The following is a 17,714-nucleotide window of genomic DNA, read 5'->3' as shown; positions in this document are numbered from 1 at the left end:
TGAACGAGTCGCCGGTTAGCTGGACAAGACGCACTTACAAAGTACTACTTGCCGTGGACACACACGAGATACACGAGACGCCGAGATTGATGGCTACGTGAGCGTTCAGGGTGGACGCGGTCTGGTCCGGTACAGGCTTTGACCGAGCCAGCCTTTGGACCGGCCGCGGCTGGTCCGGTCCGGACCGGACCGAGGTGGCCAGCGAGCCTAATTTCCAAGACCGGACCGAAAGGAGCAAAGCTCGGTCAGCCCGAATGGACCGAATGGGACCGATGGCTGGGACTCTGTTTAGGCTGTTTTCCAGCCTGAAAGTGCTTTGTTGGCCACTGTTTAGTCCTGGGAGTGCTCTATTAACCGTTTTGGCCATTATTTAGCAGTGCCCTATCCAAATTTAGTGAGTGTTCTGTTTCTGTATAATGACAAGTATGGCATAACTAAATTTGGACAGCATTTTATTTGTATTTTGGACATCAAAACAATTGATTTTGAGAGGAACAATATCACAAAAATCACATGCACAAACATTGATCACAGCCACAAACAGCCACAAATTTTGGACCAAAACAGCATGAATATGACAGCCACAAACAACTAATTGGACAACAAGCACTGGACTAAATTTGGACAGCAAGAATAACTAAATTTGGACAGCATTGTTGGACAACTTGTTGGGCCATTGTTTTTGCGCAGTTCAAGAGTTGTTTGGATGGCATTCCTAGCTATCTTGTCCTTTAAACCTTCACATTTTAAAATATGCCTTCCAATAGTTGAGGTGCTGCCACCTTGCGTATATGCATACCTCTTTTTGGGACAATAGTTACAAACAGCCTTCAACACTATCTCTCCGGGATGCTCCATCGATGCCTCTTTGACCTTATGAAAATGGGCCGAAACATCCGATGACATCCTAACAGGAGCATTGTCTCTTGGCCTCTTGTTCTTTTTCCTTTCTCTTTCCTCTTCCTCCTCACTAGAGACAACATGCACAAGTGATTCCTCGGACATAGTATCACCTTCTAGTTCATCAGCTGATTCCTTATACCCTTTTGATGTATCATCATCCGACATATCAGCACTCGCTTGTGGCGGGACTATAAACAGATTTTGTTGGGGAACGTAGCAGAAATTCAAAATTTTCCTACGTGTCACCAAGATCTATCTATGGAGAGACCAGCAACGAGTAGAAAGAGAGTGCATCTACATACCCTTGTAGATCGCTAAGCGGAAGCGTTCAAGTGAACGGGGTTGATGGAGTCGTACTCGTCGTGATTCAAATCACCGATGATCCTAGTGCCGAACGGACGGCACCTCCGCGTTCAACACACGTACAGCCCGGTGACGTCTCCCACGCCTTGATCCAGCAAGGAGAGAGGGAGAGGTTGAGGAAGACTCCATCCAACAGCAGCACAACGGCGTGGTGGTGGTGGAGGAGCGTGGCAATCCAGCAGGGCTTCGCCAAGCACCATGGGAGAGGAGGAGTAGGAAGAGAGGTAGGGCTGTGCCAGAACTTCGTGTATAGCTCCCATGCGCCTCCCCACTATATATAGGGGGTGGAGGGGCTGGTTTCTTGCCCTCCAAGTCCATTGGGGCGTTGGCCAAGGTGGGAGGAAAGAAATCTCATTATTTCCTTCCCCACTGATTGTTATCCCCCCTTTTTAGGGATCTTGATCTTATCCCTTCGGGATATGATCTTATTCCTTCTAAGGGGGGATCTTGGTGCGCCTTGACCAGGGGTGTGGGGCCTTGCCCCCACTACCCACGTCCATGTGGGTCCCCCCATGCAGGTGGGCCCCACTCCGAAACCTTCTAGAACCTTCCCGGTACAATACCGAAAAATCCCGAACATTTTCCGGTGGCCAAAATAGGACTTCCCATATATAAATCTTTACCTCCGGACCATTCCGGAACTCCACATGACGTTCGGGATCTCATCCGGGACTCCGAACAACATTCGGTAACCACATACAAACTTCCTTTATAACCCTAGCGTCATCGAACCTTAAGTGTGTAGACCCTACGGGTTCGGGAGACATGTAGACATGACCGAGACGTTCTCCGGTCAATAACCAACAGCGGGATCTGGATACCCATGATGGCTCCCACATGTTCCACGATGATCTCATCGGATGAACCACGATGTCAAGGACTTAATCAATCCCGTACTCAATTCCCTTTGTCTATGGGTATGTTACTTGCCCGAGATTCGATCGTCGGTATCCAATACCTTGTTCAATCTCGTTACCGGCAAGTCACTTTACTCGTTCCGTAACACACCATCCCACGATCAACTCCTTGGTCACATTGCGCATATGATGATGTCCTACCGAGTGGGCCCAGAGATACCTCTCCGTTTACACGGAGTGACAAATCCCAGTCTCGATCCGCATAAAACAATAGATACTTTCGGAGATACCTGTAGTGCACCTTTATAGTCACCCAGTTACGTTGTGACGTTTGATACACCCAAAGCACTCCTACGGTATCCAGGAGTTACACGCTCTCATGGTCGAAGGAAGAGATACTTGACATTGGCAAAGCTCTAGCAAATGAACTACACGATCTTTTGTGCTAGTCTTAGGATTGGGTCTTGTCCATCACATCATTCTCCTAATGATGTGATCCCGTTATCAACGACATCCAATGTCCATAGCCAGGAAACCATGACTATCTGTTGATCACAACGAGCTAGTCAACTAGAGGCTCACTAGGGACATATTGTGGTCTATGTATTCACACGTGTATTACGATTTCCGGATAATACAGTTATAGCATGAATAAAAGACAATTATCATGAACAAGGAAATATAATAATAATACTTTTATTATTGCCTCTAGGGCATATTTCCAACAGATTTTTCTCCTCATATTCCTCATCATCCTTGTCCTTGTCGTCATCCATGTCCATGTCCTCGTCCTCGTCGTCCTCCTTCTCCTCGTCATCTACCACCTAACACACATGAGAACACAAATAAGCAAACAACACCTATATGGTTATATGGAAATATGGCTACATCAAGCATCAAGTAAAGCAATCATACAATAGTAGATGCATGAGGCAGCTCGGAGCACGTTGCGGAGCCGGAGGCAGCGGCTTCCGCGGCACGCACGCCGGCACCGGGGCGGTCGGGGAGATGCCGAGGGGGTGGAGGGTGTTTTTTTAACCTACAAATCAACTCTCCCGTTGGGGCATTGGGAAAGTCTTTTGCCTTCTTAATCTACACCTTAGGCTTCCTCTTCTTCCTCGTTGTGGTCTATGTATTCACAAGTGTATTACGATTTCTGGATAATACAGTTATAGCATGAATAAAAGACAATTATCATGAACAAGGAAATATAATAATAATACTTTTATTATTGCCTCTAGGGCATATTTCCAACAGTCTCCCACTTGCACTAGAGTCAATAATCTAGTTCACATCGCCATGTGATTAACACTCACAGGTCACATCGCCATGTGACTAATACCCAAGAGTTTACTAGAGTCAGTAGTCTAGTTCACATCACTATGTGATTAACACTCAATGAGTTTTATGTTTGATCATGTTGCTTGTGAGAGAGGTTTTAGTCAACGGGTCTGAACCTTTCAGATCCGTGTGTGCTTTACAAATCTCTATGTCATCTCCTAGATGCAGCTACCACCCTCTATTTGGAGCTATTCCAAACAATTGTTCTACTTGGAGCTATTCTAAATTATTGCTCCATTATATGTATCCGGTCTCTCTACTCAGAGCTATCCGGATAGGTGTCAAGCTTGCATCGTCGTAACCTTTACGACGAACTCTTTTACCACCTCCATAATCGAGAAAATTCCTTAGTCCACTAGTTACTAAGGATAACTTTGACCGCTGTCCTATGAGCCATTCTTGGATCACTCTTGTACCCCTTGACTGACTCATGGCAAGGCACACTTCAGGTGCGGTACACAGCATAGCATACTGAAGAGCCTACGTCTTAAGCATAGGGGACGACCTTCGTCCTTTCTCTCTATTCTGCCGTGGTCGAGCTTTAAGTCTTAACTTCGTACCTTACAACTCAGGCAAGAACTCCTTCTTTGACTGGTCCATCTTGAACACCTTCAAGATCATGTCAAGGTATGTGCTCATTTGAAAGTATTATTAAGCATTTTGATCTATCCTTATAGATCTTGATGCTCAATGTTCAAGTAGCTTAATCCAGGCTTTCCATTGAAAAACACTTTCAAAATAACCCTATATGCTTTCCAGAAATTCTACGTCATTTCTGATCAACAATATGTCAACAACATATACTCATCAGAAATTCTATAGTGCTCCCACTCACTTCTTTGGAAATACAAGTTTCTCATAAACTTTGTACAAACCCAAATTTTTCGATCATCATCAAAGCATACATTCCAACTCCGAGATGCTCACTCCAGTCCTTAGAAGGATTGCTGGAGCTTTGCATACTTATTAGCATCTTTCGGGATTGACAAAACCTTCCGGTTGTATCACATACAACCTTTCCTCATTAAAATCGTCGAGGAAACAATGTTTTGACATCCTATCTGCAAGATTTCATAAATAATGCAGTAATCGCTAATATAATTCCAACAGACTCCTTGAACTTGTCGGAAAACATCTTAACGACAAGTCGAGCTTTCTTAATGGTGACATTTACCATCATTGTCCTTCTTCCTTTTGAAATCCGTCTGTACTCATTAGCCTTACGACCATCGAGCCGTTCTGCCAAAGTCTACACTTTGTTTTCATACATGGATCCTCTCTCGGATTTTATGGCCTCAAGCCATTTATCGGAATCCGGGCCCACCATCGCTTCTCCATAGCTCGTAGGTTCATTGTTGTCTAGCAACATGACCTTCAAGACAGGATTACGTACCACTCTGAAGTAGTACGCATCCTTGTCATCCTACGAGGTTTGGGAGTGACTTGATCCGAAGTTTCATGATCAATATCATAAGCTTCCACTTCAATTGGTGTAGGTGCCACAAGAACAACTCCCTGTGCCCTGTCACACACTAGTTGAAGAGACGGTTCAATAACCTCATCAAGTCTCCACCATCCTCCCACTCAATTCTTTCGAGAGAAACTTTTCCTCGAGAAAGGACCCGATTCTAGAAACAATCCATATTGCTTTCGGATCTGAATTAGGAGGTATACCCAACTGTTTTGGGTTTCCTATGAAGATGCATTTTATCCGCTTTGGGTTCGAGCTTATCAACCTGAAACTTTTTCATATAAGCGTCGCAGCCCCAAACTTTTAAGAAACGACAACTTAGGTTTCTCTAAACCATAATTCATATGGTGTCATCTCATCGGAATTACGTGGTGCCCTATTTAAAGTGAATGTGGTTGTCTCTAATGCCTAACCCATGAACGATAGTGGTAATTCGATAAGAGACATCATGGTACGCACCATATCCAATAGGGTGCAACTATGATGTTCGGACACACCATCACATTATGGTGTTCCAGGCGGTATTAATTGCGAAACAATTTCCACAATGTCTTAATTGTGTGCCAAAACTCGTAACTCAGATATTCATCTCTATGATCATATCATTGACATTTTATCCTCTTGTCACAATGATCTGCTACTTCACTCTGAAATTACTTGAACCATTCAATAATTCAGACTTGTGTTTCATCAAGTAAATATACTCAACATTTACTCGAATCATCTGTGAAGTAAGAACATAATGATATTCACTGCATGCCTCAGCACTCATTCGACTGCACACATCAAAATGTGTTACTTCCAACAAGTTGCTATCTTGTTCCATCTTACTGAAAATGAGGCTTTTCGGTCATCTTGCCCATGTGGTATGATTTGCATATCTCAAGTGATTCAAAATCAAGTGAGTCCGAACGATCCATTTGCATGGAGTTTCTTCATGCATATACACCAATAGACATGGTTCGCATGTCTCAAACTTTTCAAAAACGAGTGAGTCCAAAGATCCATCAACATGGAGCTTCTTCATGCGTTTTATACCATTATGACTTACATGGCAGTGCCACAAGTAAGTGGTACTATCATTACTATCTTATATCTTTTGGCATGAAAATGTGTATCACTACGACCGAGATTCAATAAATCATTCCTTTAGGTGCAAGACCATTGAAGTTATTATTCAAAATAGAGTAACCATTATTCTCCTTAAATGAATAACCGTATTGCGATAGACATAATCCAATCTTGTCTATGCTCAACGCAAACACCAATCTCGGTGGTAGAGGGAGCGTGCGATGCTTGATCATATCAACCTTGGAAACACTTCCAACATATATCGTCAGCTCACCTTTAGCTAGTCTCCGTTTATTCCGTAGCTTTTATTTTGAGTTACTAACACTTAGCAACCGAACCGGTATCCAATACCCTGGTGCTACTAGGAGTACTAGTAAAGTACACATTAACATAATGTATATCCAATATACTTCTATCGACCTTGCCAGCCTTCTCATCTACCAAGTATCTTGGGTAATGCTGCTCCAGTGGTTGTTCCCCTTATTACAGAAGCACTTAGTCTCGGGTTTGGGTTCAACCTTGGGTTTCTTCACTAGAGCAGCAGCTGAATTGCCGTTTCATGAAGTATCCCTTTGTTCCCTTGCCCTTCTTGAAACTAGTGGTTTCACCAACCATCAACAATTGATGCTCCTTCTTGATTTCTACTTTCGCGGTGTCAAACATCATGAATATTTTAAGGATCATCATATCTATCCCTGATATGTTATAGTTAATCACGAAGCTCTAGCAGCTTGGTGGCAATGACTTTGGGGAAACATCACTATCTCATCTGGAGGATCAACTCCCACTTGATTCAAGTGATTGTTGTGCTCAGACAATCTGAGCACAAGCTCAACGATTGAGCTTTTCTCCCTTAGTTTGCAGGCTAAGAAAATCGTCGGAGGTCTTATACCTCTTGACGTGGCCACGAGCCTGAAATCCCAATTTCAGCCCTCGAAGCATCTCATATGTTCCGCGACGTTTCAAAAACGTCTTTGGTGCCTCTACTTAAACCATTTAATTGAACTATCACGTAGTTATCAAAACGTGTATGTCCGATGTTCGCAACATCGACAAACGACGTTGGGGTTCAGCACACTGAGCGGTGCATTAAGGACATAAGCTTTCTACTGATCGCATAATGCTACTATCAACTTTCAACTATATTTTCTCTAGGAACATATCTAAACAGTGGAACTAAAGCGCGAGCTTACGACATAATTTGCAAAAGGTCTTTTGACTATGTTCAGGATAATTAAGTTCATCTTATGAACTCCCACTTAGATAGACATCCCTCTGGTCATCTAAGTGATCACATGATCTGAGTCAACTAGGCCGTGTCCGATCATCACGTGAGACGGACTAGTCATCATCGGTGAACATCTTCATGTTGATCGTATCTACCACACGACTCATGCTCGATCTTTCGGTCTCCGTGTTCCGAGGCCATGTCTGCACATGCTAGGCTCGTCAAGTTAACCCTAAGTGTTTTCGCTGTGTAAAACTGTCTTACACCCGTTGTATGTGAACATAAGAATCCATCACACCCGATCATCACGTGGTGCTTAGAAGCGACGAACTGTAGCAACGGTGCACAGTTAGGGGAGAACACTTCTTGAAATTTTGTAAGGGAACATCTTATTTACTACCGTCGTCCTAAGCAAACAAGATGCATAAACATGATAAACATCACATGCAATCAAATAGTGACATGATATGGCCAATATCATTTTGCTCCTTTTGATCTTCATCTTCGGGGCTCCATGATCATCATCGTCACCGGCACGACACCATGATCTCCATCATCATGATCTCCATCATCGTGTCCTCATGAAGTTGTCACGCCAACTACTACTTCTACTTCTATGACTAACGCGTTTAGCAATAAAGTAAAGTAGTTTACATGGCGTTCTTCAATGACACGCAGGTCATACAATAAATAAAGACAACTCCTATGGCTCCTGCCGGTTGTCATACTCATCGACATGCAAGTCGTGAATCCTATTACAAGAACATGATCAATCTCATACATCACATATCATTCATCACATTCTTCTTGGCCATATCACATCACATAGCATACCCTGCAAAAACAAGTTAGACGTCCTCTAATTGTTGTTGCATGTTTTACGTGGCTGCTATGGGTTTCTAGCAAGAACGTTTCTTACCTACGCAAGACCACAACGTGATATGCCAATTGCTATTTACCCTTCATAAGGACCCTTTTCATCGAATCTGTTCCGACTAAAGTGGGAGAGACTGGCACCCGCTAGCCACCTTATGCACCAAGTGCATGTCAATCGGTGGAACCTGTCTCACGTAAGAGTACGTGTAAGGTCGGTCCGGGCCGCTTCATCCCACAATACCGTTGAAACAAGATTGGACTAGTAACGGTAAGCATATTGAACAACATCAACGCCCACAACTACTTTGTGTTCTACTCGTGCAAAGAATCTACGCAATAGACCTAGCTCATGATGCCACTGTTGGGGAACGTAGCAGAAATTCAAAATTTTCCTACGTGTCACCAAGATCTATCTATGGAGAGACCAGCAACGAGTAGAAAGAGAGTGCATCTACATACCCTTGTAGATCTCTAAGCGGAAGCGTTCAAGTGAACGGGGTTGATGGAGTCGTACTCGTCGTGATTCAAATCACCGATGATCCTAGTGCCGAACGGACGGCACCTCCGTGTTCAACACACGTACATCCCGGTGACGTCTCCCACGCCTTGATCCAGCAAGGAGAGAGGGAGAGGTTGAGGAAGACTCCATCCAACAGCAGCACAACGGCGTGGTGGTGGTGGAGGAGCGTGGCAATCCAGCAGGGCTTCGCCAAGCACCATGGGAGAGGTGGAGTAGGAAGAGAGGTAGGGCTGTGCCAGAACTTCGTGTATAGCTCCCATGCGCCTCCCCACTATATATAGGGGGTGGAGGGGCTGGTTTCTTGCCCTCCAAGTCCATTGGGGCGTTGGCCAAGGTGGGAGAAAAGAAATCTCATTATTTCCTTCCCCACTGATTGTTATCCCCCCTTTTTAGGGATCTTGATCTTATCCCTTCGGGATATGATCTTATTCCTTCTAAGGGGGGATCTTGGTGCGCCTTGACCAGGGGTGTGGGGCCTTGCCCCCACTACCCACGTCCATGTGGGTCCCCCCATGCAGGTGGGCCCCACTCCGAAACCTTCTAGAACCTTCCCGGTACAATACCGAAAAATCCCGAACATTTTCCGGTGGCCAAAATAGGACTTCCCATATATAAATCTTTACCTCCGGACCATTCCGGAACTCCTCGTGACGTCCGGGATCTCATCCGGGACTCCGAACAACATTCGGTAACCACATACAAACTTCCTTTATAACCCTAGCGTCATCGAACCTTAAGTGTGTAGACCCTACGGGTTCGGGAGACATGTAGACATGACCGAGACGTTCTCCGGTCAATAACCAACAGCGGGATCTGGATACCCATGATGGCTCCCACATGTTCCACGATGATCTCATCGGATGAACCACGATGTCAAGGACTTAATCAATCCCGTATTCAATTCCCTTTGTCCATCGGTATGTTACTTGCCCGAGATTCGATCGTCGGTATCCAATACCTTGTTCAATCTCGTTACCGGCAAGTCACTTTACTCGTTCCGTAACACATCATCCCGTGATCAACTCCTTGGTCACATTGCGCATATGATGATGTCCTACCGAGTGGGCCCAGAGATACCTCTCCGTTTACACGGAGTGACAAATCCCAGTCTCGATCCGCATAAAACAATAGATACTTTCGGAGATACCTGTAGTGCACCTTTATAGTCACCCAGTTACGGTTTGACGTTTGATACACCCAAAGCACTCCTACGGTATCCAGGAGTTACACGCTCTCATGGTCGAAGGAAGAGATACTTGACATTGGCAAAGCTCTAGCAAATGAACTACACGATCTTTTGTGCTAGTCTTAGGATTGGGTCTTGTCCATCACATCATTCTCCTAATGATGTGATCCCGTTATCAACGACATCCAATGTCCATAGCCAGGAAACCATGACTATCTGTTGATCACAACGAGCTAGTCAACTAGAGGCTCACTAGGGACATATTGTGGTCTATGTATTCACACGTGTATTACGATTTCCGGATAATACAGTTATAGCATGAATAAAAGACAATTATCATGAACAAGGAAATATAATAATAATACTTTTATTATTGCCTCTAGGGCATATTTCCAACAGATTTTTCTCCTCATATTCCTCATCATCCTTGTCCTTGTCGTCATCCATGTCCATGTCCTCGTCCTCGTCGTCCTCCTTCTCCTCGTCATCTACCACCTAACACACATGAGAACACAAATAAGCAAACAACACCTATATGGTTATATGGAAATATGGCTACATCAAGCATCAAGTAAAGCAATCATACAATAGTAGATGCATGAGGCAGCTCGGAGCAGGTTGCGGAGCCGGAGGCAGCGGCTTCCGCGGCACGCACGCTGGCACCGGTGCGGTCGGGGAGATGCCGAGGGGGTGGAGGGTGTTTTTTTAACCTACAAATCAACTCTCCCGTTGGGGCATTGGGAAAGTCTTTTGCCTTCTTAATCTGCACCTTAGGCTTCCTCTTCTTCCTCGGAACCGGCGGAGGCAGCGCCGAATCTTGCCTATTTAAGTAATTCACGCTCTTCTCCTTTGTCTTTGCCTTCGCATTCTCCTTACCATCACCCTTTCCCTTCTAATTCCCCTTCTCCTTCACCGTTATCTACAAAAAACAACACATAATATCTGCAGTCAATACATCAATCAAGTGCAAATAATTCTTCTTCTTCTTTTTGTAGCATAGAAAATCATCTAGAACTAGTGCAAATAAACATAATTATCTCCTGATCATTATCTACAAAAAAACAGCACATAATCCCCATCTCATTCCCCTTCTCCTTCGCCATTATCTCCTGACCAAATCATCTACTACTAGTGCAAATAAACATAATTATCTCCTGCCATTATCTACAAAAAAACAGCACAAAATCCCCCTCTCATTCCCCTTCTCCTTCACCATTATCTCCTGACCAAATCATCTACTACTAGTGCAAATAAACACAAGTAGGCTTACTAAGTAGTGCCCCTTGACTCATACCACTCGCTCTGTTATACATACACAAGTATATAACTCCATGGTTAGGCTTACCACTCAAGAGACAAGAAGCTGTTCAACTATTCACTCAAGGAATGTGTTCTAACTAATTGTATAAGCGAAGCTACTTGTCACTGACAAAACAGAATGTCTACAGTGTACAAGAGGAAAATTGCTTATTATCATTTTGTAATTTGGACTTGAGATTATCACATTGTAATAACCTTTGAGTTTCCAGTAACACCAGTATTTCAGTAACAGTCAAAGCTGAAAGCTTGGAAACTTAACTGCTGAATGCACGGAGCCTGCAAGCTTTCCGTCCAACAGAAGATTGTTCAGCTCACTAAACTACAACATCTACTCTATGACTTAGATTGGAGGAAGATACCAATGGGGATTGGGGCTTGGGAGTATGAAAAACTTAAGAACAGAGATCTCAGGAGGCTATCTTTTCCTCTTCGTGGCGCTCGGTGAGGAACCAGGGAAGGACGGACCGACGGCGTGCTGGCCTTGCTGCCTCCCCGACGTACACGTGCTCCTCCAGCTCGGACTCGAACGAGATGGCGCCGTCGGTGAAGGGAGAGCCGCGGAAAACGGGGCCGTCGCCTGGGTTAGGGTTAGGGATAGAGGAACAGAGGAGGAGGCGCTGGAGGGGCAGAACGCAGAAGGAATCGAGCCGGGGGGAATGGAACGAGGGGAGGGGTCGCTCGGCTCGGGGTGGGCCTCGATGGCTTGATCTGTACACTTGATGGGCCTTGCCGCCAGCGGTCTGCTCGGTCGGCACGGATAAAGACCGGACCGGACCGAAAAATTTTCGGTCTCCTTTTCTGGGCTCGGACCGACTAGTTTTTCTGTCAGGCCTGGACCGTACGGGCCGGTCCTAAACGGGCCACGAGCGGGCCGAAAAGCCCGCTCGTTGTTGTTGCCGCTCTCACTCACGCCGGACTAGAGGTAGACAATGAAGGTAGAAGAAGCACAGAATTTTTTCCGGCCGCACATACAGCCCTTTTCTCACTTATATTCACCTTGCCAAAGCAACCAGCTCACAAGTCTTTAAGTACCCTCACGCACGCATGCACAGCCGGTCCACCATGCTGGCCACTAACAGCACGATCCACACGACTTGGCGTTCAACTAACCAGCCCATGATCCTAGCTACTGGCTAACTACATGCACGCCACACTCCACGATCCTAGCTACTGGCTAACTACATGCACGCCGCACTCAGGTGCTTGATGCGAACGCTTCGGCCGCGCACAACGGACGGCTAATCCACCTAGCTAGCTAGCTCAACCGGCTGTAGCACCACGCCATACACACATGCACACACATACGCACACACGCCACGTTGCAGCGTCCCACACGTCCTGTCCGTCCCGTGCGACACCGACACGCCCGACGAACCCGACGGGCCCGACGGCATCAGTGTGTTCCGCCCGTCCCGCGCGCATCCGACGCGCCCAACGAGCCCGACCATACACGTCGTGGCTTATTCCAACACTCGTGCCGTCCAGGCTGAGTGAGCGTGTCGCTCCCATTGAATATCTTTCTATTAAACTGGGTTTGGTACAATTACAGGGCAGGTTACAAAGTATATAAATAGCACCTAGGCTAGCTAATACCAAAACCTACACGGTGACGGTTCCAAGCTCGAGCCGGACTGGCCAACGTGGTTAATCCCAACACTGAACACGCTGCAAGTTCAGTTAAATGCATCTTACTCAATTAGCAAATAACTCAATAGGAGTTTTTAGATAGACTTATTAAAGGAATGCAATTGTGATTCAGTCTCGCATAGTAATTGATTTTCTTTTTAGAAAAGGAGGATGACCCCCGGCCTCTGCATCTGGGCGATGCATACGGCCACTTTATTAATTATTCTCACAAGACCTTACAAAGACATACAACAGCAAGACTAAAGCCACTTTCTCAGCAACAACTGTCGCTACACCTATCCAATCGATGAAGGGGCGCTGATAGTCTGGGCCTAATACCAAACAGACATCGCAGCCAAATCTAAACATCTAAGACCTGAGGTCCCAACCAGGACGCCTGCCGGGTATGGGGTACCTAACAGTCCGGCTCACTCCTCAACCAGGACGCCTGCCGGGTATGGGCCGCCGCAGCCACCTGCCACCAAACCATCTTCAGAGCTGTACTGTTACATCTACCTTGCACGGTCTAGCTACCGTCGACGCCACCATGACGCCAGACAGCTCCACCGCTCTGCGCTCGTCCATCCCGACGCGGACACTCTGAAAGATCTGTCGTGCGTAGCACCTGCCGACTAGGCATGACACAGCGTAGCACCTGTCGGTCAGGTATGACTTGACATCTCTTACCAGACGCATCTGACGCGGTTAGAACGCCGCTCCTCCTGCCAACCACCATACCATTGACGCTGCTGGAACTGACACACGAAGCCGTTCACCCATAGCAACTCCCCCGAACGTCCAAGCCTCCCAAGACGGCGCCTCCATGGAGGTTACGACGCAAAAGGCGCCGCCGCCGTCCAATCCAAGACGGATTTTGGACTTTCGTCCGGGAACGGAACGGAGGTGGATAGGAGGGACCTCGACTTCGCCATCAAGATGGGTAACGACGTCAAAGCCGTCGCCGATGCCGGGCCGAGCTAGCCGACCAAAGTTTCCTCCGGTCCTCTTCCTGTCCAACCAATCTCCATCTGCTTTGGATCTGGCAGCAGCCAAGACCCGAAAAGTCCAGAGAGGGAAGCACCATAAGGCTCAACACCTCCGGCGTAGATCCATCCAGGCACCGGATCAAGGAAGACCCGAACTGGCAGCGACGAAAGCCACCATCCTGTGCCGGCCGACGGTGATCAGGCACCGGATCCCGAAGAAACGGACCCGAGACCGACGGCGCACGCGACCACCAGATCCAGCGGCCGCACCCCGCCGCGAGCACGAACCCCAACCGCCGGCGCGCAGTGCACGTCGCGGCCAGGATCCATCTGCAGCGCCGTCGCACCCCGCAAAAATACGGCGCCTCCTCTCGATTGGCCGGCCCGCGCCAGCCCATTCGGGGGAAGGGGAAGGGAGCCCCGCCGCCGCCCCTGCCGGCCTGGCTTCGCCCGGCGGCGCTACTGGCGGCGGCGAGGATGGAGGAGATGCGGGAGAGTCCGGGCGCCGGCGGCTAGGGTTTCCCCCTGGTCCCCCACGGGGGCGACCCGAGGGGTACGAGAGAGAGGGTACGAGCCTCTACTGAACATACATACATACAGTCACGCATAGTAATTGATGATGGGTGTTTTTATTGGAAGGACAAAGTGAAAGTACAGTTGATTTTCCGAGCTGACAGTTGTGAACTGAAGCACAAGAAGATGTTGTAAGATTGCGTTTGTACGTAGGATGCCATGATTGAATCACATTCCCAGCTCCAGCCAGGCTTTTCGTGTTGCTCATCTTGATATTAAGGCTTTTCTTCCGTAGACTGAATAGACCAAGGCACCGATACGGCACCAGCATCAGCACTGGTTCTGAAGCTGTGTTGTCGTGCCACGCAAGTAGTGTTGGTGTTGAAGCTGAATGAAAAACGAAAGATGCAGAGTCCTGGGTGTTGTCGTTCCCTGCAAATGCAAGCAAGGTGAGCAGGTGTCAAAGATTCTGCACCATAAAATGGAAGCTTCAGATAAGTAATGCACAAAGAACATCAGTAATACTCGCTCGAAAAGGTGCAGATTCAGGCAATTGATCGGAAGGGATTCAGAAAACTTTGGAGAACATAGGGATGGAACTATGAATGAAAGGATCGATATGCGGGTACTCACATTATTCTCAGCCATGGCCCAAGCGAAAATCTCTTTGGTTGCAGAGTTTTTTATGTGTCACTCCCCCTGCAAGTGAGTAGTGACAAGGAATTCATCCTTCAGACAAATGACCAGAAAGAAATATATGTGCACTAGTAGATTGGATTATTGAAATTGTGAAGACTAAAGAGCAGGGCATCTGTAAGAAAGATGCATGCACGACCAGACCTCTAACTTCAGTGCCTGCAGCTTCTCCACTTTCTGAAACTCCACTCATCTCTTTGCAACCAACAAGCATGCTGCCATTTCCCTTGCATTTCCCTTGCAATTGTGAAGACTAAAGAGCAGGGCATCTGTAACAAAGCATTTGTTGTTAGTCTCATCATCGTCACCACATGCAAAGAACACACCAGATATTCCCTACAGCAACAAAGTTCTGTCTAAAAATAAATTTATTCTTTGCATTAATGAATTTCAAATTGGCTTTCACTTAACACTACTAAAATGTATTGACTGAGCTATTTGATACTCTGCATTACAAAGTAAGCATTGGAGGAATACACATATAACATACCACTACATATTGTACATGGTTGTACGGCCTTAGCAAAACAAGGAGAAATGAGAGAATTACCATGTCACAACAAGGAAAAAACTTATTGTGAAGAAGTCTGCATACTGTTTAAACAGGGTGTCTGTACCCCCACAAAAAAATTGAAGAGGGTGTCTGTACACTACCATGCAGTCATGTGAAACTATTGTATACAAGCTCAAAAACAAAATCCAAAATATAGAATGTGTTAGAAGGGAGAGAGAGGAATTTTTGTATTGCTTGAGCCTCGTGGGCATATATATAGGAGTACATGATCTACTTGGAGTACAAGGCAAGCCAGAATATTTCCTAGTCTAACCTATGTTTCCTAATACAATCACGTTACTCAACATCCCCCGCAGTCACAACGGTAGCGATGCAGACGGTGAGACTGGAGAAGAATCTGAAGGCAAGCCGATGGACACCCCCCATAGTCATAACGGTCGACGCATCACAGAGTCGTGACTGGAGTGGAAACCGACGAGGTTGCTCAAGCAGACGGCAACCCTTTGTGCCGTTTGTCGAGGTAGCCGAGAGCGTGGGTGGTGGAGCCGTGGTCGAGGTAGCCGTGCGAAGAATGCAATGGTCGATGTCGAGTCGGGGTAGCCGGCGTCGATGAAGTCGCAGTGGAGCCGCGGGCGCAAGGAGGCGCCGAGTTAGCATGGGCGCGGTGATGTCGAAGTAGGGGTGCGCCAGAGTGAAGATGGTGTTAACGAGGCATCGCGGCGGGTTTGCCAAGCCCGGGGACACGACGTGGACGAAGGCACGCACAGGTGTTGCCAGCACCGGACATGCGTAGACGAGGGACCTGCACGAGCTGTACGCCATGTCGAGGAAGTCGGAGGGGCCAGCACAGAAGAACTCGACGACGGTTGCGGCTCCAATAGGCGCGGGGCCGATGTCGCACGCGGTTGTCGGAGTAGACGAAGTGGTCGGGTAGATGATGGCGACGCTAGCGACGGGCTGGTGCTGGACGAAGACGAAGGAGGTGGATGAGCGGCGGCGGCGGCCAAAGTAGAGCGGCGGTGGTGGCTTGACGGCGGCGGCAGCTGGGTTAGGAGCGCGGTGGCGGTGCTCGAAGTAGGCGAAGAACCCTGACAGCATGACGAAGACCGGTGCGGACGGTAGCGTTCCCGCGCCAAAGGAGGCGGAGTGGGGCATGCCACGGGAAGTCGACACGCTGGGACGGCAATGGACCACGGGCCGCGACGCTACGACCCGAAGGGGCGACGCAGTGGTGGCGGGTAGATCTGGGCGACAAAACTGGATCGGTGCAACCGCGGGAACGGTCGGCGTGGACCGCGTGCCACGCTCGCTATGGCCCGACGGGGCGACGCAGCGGCAGCGCGAGGGTCGGTGCAGCCACGGGACGGCCTGGAGTGGACAGCCTCGGGGCGGCGGGGGACCGCGGGCTGCGGCACCATGGCCCGAAGGGGCAACATAGCGGTGACGTGGGTCAGTGTAGCCGGAAGAAGAACTACGGGGTGGCGGCGCTACGGCCCGATGAGACGACGCAGTGGCTGCCCATTGCTCTATCGGTGGAAGGGCGCGCTGTACTGGGGACAGTCTTCAAGGGACACGCGAAGGCGCACGCAAGTAACTGGCCAGATCGTTCACGCGGCGCAGATGAGAAAAGTATCGCGTAAGCTCGGGTGATCAGTCCAAACGACCGCAAAGTTGAAGTGTCCGCTCGTCGTAGTGCATCATTGTCCGATGTAGCAGCCGACGGGGACTGGCCAGCGGCCACACGTTGTGCAGACCACGCGCCCAAGCATCACGTGTGACCTGACCAAGACGCCTGCATGCCTTGACGTTGAACTGGAGACGCGTACTGGGCACCGTGGCACTCATGTGCGGCCGAGGTTGCTGCATCCAACGCGCGCGTGGGACACGGGGTGACCTGCGGTTACACGGTGGCCACAGGTCGGCAGGAATACGCATGATGCTGCCGAGGTAGATGAACGTGGAGTTGATGAAGTAGTCCCGATCGGAGCGGTGCGGCGACGGCCGGCGTAGATCGACGGGCGGGCCGGCGCATGGACGACTGTCGTGAGGGACCGCTTGTCAGGCGAGGCCACCGGGTCGTTGAAGAAGCCGTCCAGTCGCGCCGGTGTCAGAGTAGAGGCGCACGGGAGTTGACGGCGGCGGCGGGCGATGCAAACCGATCAAGCATAGACCGAAAAAGAAAAAAAAAAGCCGATCAAAATGACCAGTGAGAGAGAAAATCCGGATCAAAAGATCGGGAAAAA

The sequence above is a fragment of the Triticum dicoccoides genome, chromosome 6B, assembly GCF_002162155.2.
Source record: "Triticum dicoccoides isolate Atlit2015 ecotype Zavitan chromosome 6B, WEW_v2.0, whole genome shotgun sequence".
Classification (NCBI taxonomy): Eukaryota; Viridiplantae; Streptophyta; class Magnoliopsida; order Poales; family Poaceae; genus Triticum; species Triticum dicoccoides.
This window is presented reverse-complemented; position numbering follows the sequence as displayed.